Source organism: Coenobita brevimanus, chromosome 7 (assembly GCF_032717465.1).
Source record: "Coenobita brevimanus isolate Jiangsu-jjx chromosome 7, ASM3271746v2, whole genome shotgun sequence".
Lineage (NCBI taxonomy): Eukaryota > Metazoa > Arthropoda > Malacostraca > Decapoda > Coenobitidae > Coenobita > Coenobita brevimanus.
Window position 1 is genome coordinate 29328015 of NC_136960.1, and position 10911 is coordinate 29338925.

Here is a 10911-nt window from a genome sequence, read left to right on the forward strand (position 1 = left end):
TAATGTCATTCAGGCATGAGTAAGGCTGGTCACTCTCATCTTAATGTCAGGACCAACATGCCTAGCCCCTAACTCCTACGCTCCTCTTGGGGCAATATAGGTTTGGATGATTATATATATATATATATATATATATATATATATATATATATATATAAACTATCATCCTTTTAGAGGTGTGGTATCGTGTGGTGTGGTGTGATGGTGTGTGCAGTGTGGTATATCGGATGTGATGGTTTGTGTATATATATATATATATATATATATATATTTTGTTACATAGCCTATGATTTCATCATCCTTTGTGTAATTCTAACGTACAGTGTGCTGCCTGTTTGATCACGAGCGTGTTCTGCCTCAGTCCCCCCCTTCTACCGTTATAGTAGAGTAAGTCGTCCTCTCTGTTGTTCAAAGCGGGATTGTCAACTCTTTGTCCCCATGGCTTCATTTGCGCGTCCTTCTTACAAGTTGTATCAAGCTCTGCCGGCCCCTATATAATGAGCTCAGTCTCTGCATCATTGCCACTTAGATCTGCTCCTCATTTTGTTCACATCTCTGTCCTCCCCTGTACAGTTATTATTATTGTGAGTGCTCAAGAAATCTCCAAACATCTAGCAGCTGTGTGTAATTTGAGTATAATTGTTATTACATTTTGTTCTTGTACTGTGTAGCATGAGTTTAATTGGTGGGCCTAGTGAAGTTTTTGTAATTCATGTAGGGATCTTTATGTCAGTCATCATCAATATTATTTTGAATCTGTAATAATTTATCTTGCATTAACTGAGCATTACCCAGTGTATTTTCATTTTATCAGGGCTGACTTAGATATATTTACTCTTGCTAATTTCGTGTTAATAGAGGCTATTGCAGTTAACCATATATTTAACCTGTTTTTTGCCATTACATTATCCTTATGAGTCCTGAATGTTTTGTTGTTAGTTTGAGCATTAAACTTTAACTTGTAATTTTACCTAACTCTTTTGTTTTGAACCTGGAACTTTACGGGACAGTAGTGATTTTTAGTAGTCTCACTTAAAGTGTACATTATCTTTCTCTGTTCCGTAACATAAATTTGGCGACCTCTCATCAGGATATTCAGGATATTATCATAAGGATATTGCTCGATATTTTGTGACTGTGATTTATTCATGATGTCTACTATTACTACACTTGATGAAGCCAAAGATTTTTTGTCAAATGTGCAAACAGTGTGTGATGTAGAAAACAGAACAAAGAATGAACTTAAGCTTGTTGCTCAACAATTGGGAATTGCAGTTCACTCTCATCATTCTAAAGATCAAATTGTTGACATGATGAATGAAAGCTTGTTTAATGTAACTCCTCCAAATGAGCAAACGCAGATTGAATTAGCTAAGTTACAGCTACCCTGCAGGAGGCTCGTGTTAAGGAGGCTGAATTTCAAGCACGTGCTAAGGAGGCTGAGTCTCAGGCTAAGGAGGCGGAGTCTCAGGCTAAGGAGGCGGAGTCTCAGGCTCGTATTCAGGAGGCTGAATTTCAAGCAAATGCTAAGGAGGCGGAGTCTCAGGCTCGTATTCAGGAGGCTGAATTTTAGGCAAATGCTCGTATTCAAGAGGCACAGGTACAGGCTCAGGCACAAATTGAACTTGCCAGGATTCAGGCAGACCATGAGTATCGCATGAAACAAGGTGGAACTGGATCATCTAGCTCTGATGATTTTGATGCGGCTAAAAATGTTAAACTTGTCCCTCCTTTTAATGAATCTGATTTAACAAAGTATTCTCAGTTGTTTGAGAGGGTAGCTACAGGTTTTAATTGGCCAAAAAAGTATTGGCCAGTACTCCTTCAAACTGTTCTCACCGGTAAAGCTCAAGTAACTTATGCATCTTTGCCTCAGGATCAATCTGATAATTATGATGTAGTTAAGAGCTTGATTCTTAAGGCCTATGAGCTTGTTCCTGAAGCCTATAGAGTAAAATTTAGGACAACTTACAAGCAAGATAAGCAATCCCATGTTGAGTATGCAAAAATCAAAGAAGATCTGTTAGAGCAGTGGTTAAATTCTAAGAATGTGGATTCTGATTTTGGTAAATTTAAGCAGATGATTTTCTGGAGGACTTCAAAAGGTGTATTTATAAAGATGTAAGCCTATATCTTGATGAGGGAAGAATAGATAATTTGTCTGATGCTGCAGTTTTAGCTGATGAATATGTTCTCACTCACAAGAGATATTCTAGAGAGAAAAGGAAAGCTGAGAGTAAGTATGTTGCCTCTACTCAGAGTACAGGTAACAGGAAAGAGAATAAAGATGATGTTTCTCAGGAAGTAAATACCAGCTTCACCTCTAGATTTCAGAAAAGTAAATGTACTTATTGTAGTAAGCTTGGTCATACTACGGAGAGATGTTTCAGGAGACAGCGTGATGTGAACAAAAAGGAGTCTTTAAATATTCAGTCAATTGGTCTAGTGTCCACTCTTGAGAGTTCCCAGAATTCTTTAACTGAGTTAACTGAACCTGCTTTGAGGGGTAACTTAAATTCTCATGATGGAGCTCCTCTTTTGAGCAGTAACGTGGGTGACACTCTCAAGAGTTCATGTGCTAATTTCCTGTCTGATGGTTTTGTCAGTCCTCTGGACAGTAATGACAGGAAATCAGTTAAAATATATCGTGATACAGGTGCTTGCCAATCCCTTATGCTGACCAGTGTTCTAGGCTCTAATGTTAATTCCTCTGATGAAACTGTAATCTTACAAGGTGTAGGGAATAATTACTTCTCTGTCCCTCTGTGCAGAGTGAATTTAGAGTCTGGTTTTGTTAATGGTTCCGTTATGGTTGGGTTGGTTGAGACACTCCCAGTATCAGGTGTAACTTTCTTACTTGGAAATGATATTGGTGGAAGTCAAGTGTGTCCAGCTCCTCAGTTGTCTAGTGAGCCAGTGGCTGCGTCCCATGATTGTGATGTCCCTGATGTGTTCCCTGCATGTGCTGTCACTAGGGCTAAGTCTAAAGTTACTGGTGATTTAGAGGATAATGATGATGATGATGTTATCCTAGCTGACACTTTTCTTGCTAATTTGGACCACTCACCAGATGAGGCAGTACCCCGTAGTGTTGATAATTTGTCTCGTCAAGAGTTGGTTGAGTTGCAGGTTGCTGACCCTGAGTTGAAAGGTCTAGCTAACTCTGCTTACAGTGAAGAAGAGTCAGCCGGTGCTTCTACTTGTTATTATGTAAAGTCAGGAGTACTTATGAGGAAGTGGAGACCCCCAACAGCATCAGCCGACTGTGAATGGGAGGTTGTACATCAAGTTGTCATCCCTCGTGTTTGTAGGCAGGATATCATTAGAGTGGCTCATGATTCCAGTTTGGCAGGACACCTTGGAATGAGGAAGACTGTGGCACGCATTTTGAAACACTTCTACTGGCCAGGTATCTTCAGGGATGTTTCCTGGTATTGTAAGTCTTGTCACACCTGTCAAGTTGTGGGGAAGTGTAATCAGGCCGAAAGGGTTGCACCTCTAGTTCCCATTCCTCCTTTTGAGGCGCCTTTCACCCGTGTGTTGGTGGATATTGTGGGCCCTCTTCCTAAGACTTCTTCAGGATTTTCTTATGTGTTGACCCTGATTGATATGGCTACTCATTATCCTGAAGCCATTCCACTTAGAAATATCTCAGCAAAGAACGTGGTTAAGGAAATGCTAGGGTTCTTTACAAAGTTTGGTCTGCCCAAGGAGGTACAGTCAGACCGGGGAAGTAATTTCATGTCAAATGTTTTCAAGCAGTCTCTGAAAGAGTTGGGCATCACCCAGATCACGTCTTCAGCTTACCATCCCCAGACCCAAGGAGCGTTGGAGAGATATCATCAAACACTCAAATCGATGCTCAAGAAATACTGTTTGGAACATCAGAAAGACTGGGATAAAGGTCTTCCATTTGTTGTATTTGCCGCAAGAGAATCTCCAAATGAATCACTGGGCTTCTCACCTTTTGAACTACTGTTTGGCCATGAAGTAAGAGGACCCCTTAAGCTACTCAAGGAATGCTGGCTGTCGGAGGAAGATGACGTCAACCTGCTGGAGTATGTGATGAAGTTCAAAGAACGGCCGTCCACTGCTTTACAGCCGGCAAGAGAGAATTTAGGAGCTGCTCAGGAGAAGATGAAGACTTGGTATGATAAGAAGTCCACGTTACGCCACTTTCAGCCATATCAGGTTTTGATTCTGCTACCGGTTCATGGGCAACCTCTTCAAGCCAAGTTTAGTGGTCCTTATTTCGTGGAGAAGAAACTCAGTGATGTCAACTATGTCATCGCCACACCAGATCGTAGAAAGAACAAGCAACTTTGTCACATCAACATGCTAAAGTTATATCACAGGCGGGACGAAAATAATCCAGTCTGCACTGTAGCTGTTCCACCCGAGTCTGCAAGTGAAGCTCTCCCATGCAGTATGAGCCTGAGTGATAGTTTGGGGAAGAATCCTGATATCATGAATGATCTCCAGACTAAGCTTTCTCACCTACCTCCCGAGGAAAGGCAGGAGTTTTCGGCATTACTGCAGGAGTACCCGCAAATGTTCCGTGCCACTCCAGGAAGAACTACTGTGTTGATGCATGATGTCGATGTTGGAGACGCAAAGTCAATTAAACTGCCTCCTTACCGTGTGAACCCAGTGAAAGTTCTTCTCATCCAGAAGGAGCTTGGCTACCTGTTGGACCACAAGATGATTGAGCCCTGTCAGAGCGAGTGGAGTTCTCCTGTCACTCTAGTCCCTAAGCCAGGTGTGTCACAGCGGCTTTGCATCGACTACAGACGTGTTAATCAGATAACCAAAACAGACACTTACCCTCTCCCTCGCGTGGAAGATTGCATAGACAAGATCGGAAAGGCTAGGTACATAAGTAAGTTTGATTTGTTAAAGGGATACTAGCAAGTGCCTATGACTGAACGTGCTAGGGAGATCTCAAGTTTTGTAACACTAGGAAAGACTTTTGCATGTTCCGTAATGCCATATGGTATGAAGAATGCACCAGCCACTTTTCAGAAGCTCATGAATGTTGTAACAGAGGGTTTGGCAGGGTGTGTTGTTTATATTGATGATGTATTAATCTTCATTGACAACTGGAAAGATCACCTATGCCATGTCAGTAAATTTCTTGACCGTTTAGTTCAGGCTAATCTTGTAGCTAATTTATCAAAGTGTGAGTTTGGTCAAGCTAAAGTTCAGTACCTTGGGTATGTAATTGGTGATGGACATGTTGCACCACCAGGAGCTAAGGTTCAGGTTATAAGTGATCTTCCCAGACCTAAAAGTAGGAAAGAGCTACAAAGATTTTTGGGAATGGTAGGTTATTACAGGAGATTTGTTCTTAACTTTTCTATTCTTGTATCACCATTTACAGACCTACTGAAAAAGGGAGTTGAATTTATATGGACCGATAACTGTTAATCCTCTTTCAACAAACTTAAAGCTATCCTATTAAGTCAGCCAGTGCTCGCTACTCCAAATTTTGCTAAGCCTTTTAAGATGGCTGTTGATGCAAGTGATACAGGAGCTGGGGCTGTTTTGCTGCAAGAGGATGATCAGGGTATTCAACACCCTGTATCTTATTATAGTAAGAAGTTCACTCCACCTCAAAAGAACTACTCAACTATTGAGAAAGAGCTTTTGGCCTCGATTTTGGGTTTACAGCATTTTTCATTTTATTTGTGTTCTGGTTTTGACCCCATAGTCATTTATACCGATCATAACCCACTGAAATTCCTTAGTAAGTTTAAAGATAAAAATCAAAGATTGACAAGATGGAGTGTACTTCTTCAGGAGTATTCATTAGACATACAACATGTCAAGGGGAAAGAAAATGTTATTGCAGATTGCTTATCTAGACTTTAGACAGATTGTTTTGGAGTAATAAGAAATTTCCTTTGTAAATTTCTTTTTCTTTGTGGGGAGGTGTTACATAGCCTATGATTTCATCATCCTTTGTGTAATTCTAACGTACAGTGTGCTGCCTGTTTGATCACGAGCGTGTTCTGCCTCAGTCCCCCCTTTCTACCGTTATAGTAGAGTAAGTCGTCCTCTCTGTTGTTCAAAGCGGGATTGTCAACTCTTTGTCCCCATGGCTTCATTTGCACGTCCTTCTTACAAGTTGTATCAAGCTCTGCCGGCCCCTATATAATGAGCTCAGTCTCTGCATCATTGCCACTTAGATCTGCTCCTCATTTTGTTCACATCTCTGTCCTCCCCTGTACAGTTATTATTATTGTGAGTGCTCAAGAAATCTCCAAACATCTAGCAGCTGTGTGTAATTTGAGTATATTGTTATTACATTTTGTTCTTGTACTGTGTAGCATGAGTTTAATTTGTGGGCCTAGTGAAGTTTTTGTAATTCATGTAGGGATCTTTATGTCAGTCATCATTAATAATATTTTGAATCTGTAATAATTTATCTTGCATTAACTGAGCATTACCCAGTGTATTTTCATTTTATCAGGGCTGACTTAGATATATTTACTCTTGCTAATTTCGTGTTAATAGAGGCTATTGCAGTTAACCATATATTTAACCTGTTTTTTGCCATTACATTATCCTTATGAGTCCTGAATGTTTTGTTGTTAGTTTGAGCATTAAACTTTAACTTGTAATTTTACCTAACTCTTTTGTTTTGAACCTGGAACTTTACGGGACAGTAGTGATTTTTAGTAGTCTCACTTAAAGTGTACATTATCTTTCTCTGTTCCATATATATATATATATATATATATATATATATATATATATATATATATATATAAACCTTTATCATCCTTGGGGAGGTGTGGTATATGTGATGTGGTATATGTGTGTGTATATGAGTATATATATATATATATATATATATATTAATATATTATATATATATATATATATATATATATATATATATATATATATAAGAAATTTACGAATGTTGAGGGAGCAGTGGTAGTGAGAGTGATGATGATGACAAGAGTTATGTTGATAGTGATGACAAAGATGATGAAAAACATTAACACTAAGGACTGAACAGCAATAATATTTCACCACCACCATAGTGGAAATGATAAGACAGGTATAAACAGTGATGCATTCAGATAGCCTATGCGTAAGTTGGCATACTCTGCTTATGAAGTTTAAAGTACTGAAGCAATGAATTAAGAACCAATCACTAACAAAAGTAGGATCAGCACTAATATCGTTATAATACAACGCTGATGAAGGTGACAAAATAACTTAGTATATGGTGGTAATTTGTCACAGTTATCCATACCCCTTACTTTTCTCTGTACTCCCGAAAAAATTACCGTGTGACGTTACCAAGATGCGCAGGGGGGCAAAACGATTAGACCTGTTATCAGTAGACCTTGGGTGGGAATAGCCTGGTGGCACTGCCATGTCTGGCTGATTAGTTTACCCAGCATCCCCCAGTAACCCGCCCTCGCACACTCTTAGTCTCACTTCCCATGCTACAATGCAAACACTTGGTGTGGTGGCACACATAGTGGTTTTTGTTGTTATTCCCTACCTGCTTCTGGCCTTGCTATTACTTGCATGCCTTCTCCTAGAGTGAGTGATCATGGCCACTTCACCAAGAATAAGAAAGAGGGTAGCGTTGACTCTTTAGATGCGGAAAATCCTGGGCAAGATTGATGCCTGAAGGTTTAATCATGAGTGTTAACACTGATTTTATTCTACTGTAGCTTACTGTTCTGTAACATAATTTTATGCTATTTTACCATGATTGTATTCCCTTTTATTATTATGCTTTGTGTGTTCACGGCATTTTTAGGTCTGCATGACCAGGTAGAGTAGTGTTAAACAAAAACAAGTGTTGTATTATGTACTGTAGTGGCCTTTTGCACTGGTTTTCAAAGCTAGGTTATGTAAGAATGGGGGCCTGGGAAAAAGTCCACTATCAGGATGGAGCCACTACCTGGACATGCCATGGGCTCTCTTACGTCGGATAATCGAGGGATTACTGGTTTAATTTCGTTCAATGATACACTAATGTCTGTGCTTATAGACAGCCACTCCTGAAGTAATGAGAAATGTTTTGAAAATTTATTCTAATGGAAGTGCAAAATGTGGGATAGTTAATAACCGACCAAAGTTCACTGGGATTTCCACTAGTGTTCATAGACTTCCATAATGAAGTATTTTATTTTGATTAATTATACAATGTTTGCAAATTCGTGACACCAACAAAATTCACATACCACATTCTACTGGTTATTTGTTTAAAGGAAAATCAATATACATTTATAAAACAACTCATGCACCACAATGAACAAAAACTCACAGACTCTTAAAAGACAGGTCTTACACCAAATTTAAATAACAATTCAGATGACGGTGGCCCAATAGGTAGAGAGGTGGCTTGCAAATGGACCCAGGTTCGAAATACGGTTCGGGCAAGGAACGGTTTAAGGATTTGTGTTTGAACAGGTATTCACAGACACTCTAATAGCAAGTCCTATACACACAGTCTCTCATATAATGCACTCAAACAGCAACTTAACCTTACTCAAACGGCAGTTCAAATGCTGTACTCAAAAGGAGACTCATATGCCACCATCAAACAATAACTCCTTTATTACACTCAGACATCTGCTCATACACCATTCTTAAACAGTACTCATACACCACTCTCAAATAGTAACTCATACATTACCCTGGAACAACAATTAATACACACTAAAACAGCAGATAGAATGTCATATTTAGAGGACACCCTGCGCAGAATATTTATATAGCAACTCATACACCTCACTCAAAAAGTAACACAAAAACATCAAACACCACAACTCATACTTTCAAAAAGCTATACTCTATTTCCATACTCATGACATGTGATCATAGAAGATGACTAACAATCTGTTGTCAGATGAGGTCGAGGAAGCCTAAGGTTCAAATATTGTGGGTGATATATTGGGGTTATCACTTTAGTGGGGTTAAGTTTCAGATTTCCTTCATTCCTCACTTTCCTTTGACATTGTATAGTACGGAAGACATGGATATGGATGAAAGAGTTATGTTCAAGTCATATAGGCACACATACATATGGATGGGATAACAGCTGGCTAAATTTCAGTCATTATTATACTGTGGTGGCTTACATAAGGGTGGTTTCAATAAAGCGGGGTCAAAGTTCAGATATCCTGCCTTCCTCACATTCATTTGAAACTGTACAGTACTGAATGTAATAAACATGGATAAGGATGACAGGGTTATGGTCAAGTCATATAGACACATAACTGTACATGGGATAATAACTAGCTGTAAATCGCGAAATGGTTGAAGAGTCTCATTATACATTTTTTTTTTTCACTGCAAGGCATATGGGAAACTATGGTTTGAATGTCTGACTTTCATTTCCAAGGGCCGTGGTAGCTCAGTGGTAAAGGACTGAGTGGTGACAGAGTGAGGTGGTTGGCTATAGAAGTGCATTGAGGGTCTTTTATCATTTTATTTTACGATTGATTTTTTTTTTTTTCAAACTCGTGCCATTTACCTGAGGAAAATGACACGAGTTCATTTTCCTCAGGAAAATTACACGAGTTTGAAGAACCTGAAATGATTTTTTTTTTTTTAATAATTTCTTAGTTATTTTTTATTTATTTTTTATACACTAAGACTCTCCTAGCCATAAAAATATAACATAGAACATAACAAGTATTGGAACAGAATGGTTGGAGGTAGGATACTCCTGTGACTGATCGCTACATCCTCCCTGCATTGTGACTGCCAGGTGACTGACCAGGGAGACGGTGAGAAGGGGTTGACAAGTGTCGCTGTGACCTACAATCATTCCTACTTTGGGAATTAGGTCCGGGCCAGATGTAGGTGTATCGCACGCACTAAGGAATGTCCAGATATGGGTGTTTTGAAGCTTACGGGTATCGTGGAACCTTTTACGAAGATTCCCCATCTGAATTATGTACTTGAGGTCTGAAATGCGCTCTGCTACATCATATGGACCCTTCCACTGTGCCAACAACTTATTCTGGGCAGTGAGGAGTAACACCAAGCATTTATCGCCTAGACTGAACTTCCAAAGCTTTGCTTTCTTATCATAGTAAGCTTTTTGAACTTCACATGCCTTGATCAATTCATCCTTAGCTAACTCGCATGTCGACTGGAGGCGGTCAGCTAAATCAAGGACGTAGGTGTAGGTGGTCTTGACTTCAGGGTCGGGTTCTTCATCATCCCATAACTCACGAAGGATTTGAAGTGGCCCACGGACCGACCCTCCATACACTGGTTCAAAAGGTAGAACCTCAAAGAATGCTGTCAGGCTTCTCGATAAGCAAATAAAAGAGGGGCAATGGACCGCGACCATTCATTTGGCTGTTCAGCAGCCATGCACTTTCACACTTTCTTGAGTCACATTGAACCTCTCACACAACCTGTTACACATGGGATGCTAGGGCGTAGTTCGCAAGCCTCGGATAGACAACAATCTGAATCCTTGGTTCATCATCGCAGAGGTGAACTGCAAACCCCGGTCGCTTAAGACCTCCTTGGGGATACCAGTGCAACAGAACACCTCAATCAGTGCCTGAGCAACAGTGACAGCCTCTATATTCTTAAGGGCCATGGCTTCAGGCCACCATGTGCTGAAAGCAATGATAGTGAGGATATACTTTGATCCATCACTAGTCCTAGGAGAAATTGGCCCAACAATGTCAACTGCTACTCTCTCGAATGGTTTGGAGATTATATGCACTGGTTTTAATGATGCAGGATGGACACAGCCCTGGTCAATGGTACGCTGACCTCACATCGCAGGAACACACAAGCCTAGTTATTTCCTGTCCCATTCCTAGCCAGAAAAAATCAGCATGGATGTGGTCAGAGGTTTTCTTTTGGCCCATGTGACCTCCCATCGCTGAACAATGACCCAGCTCAAACACT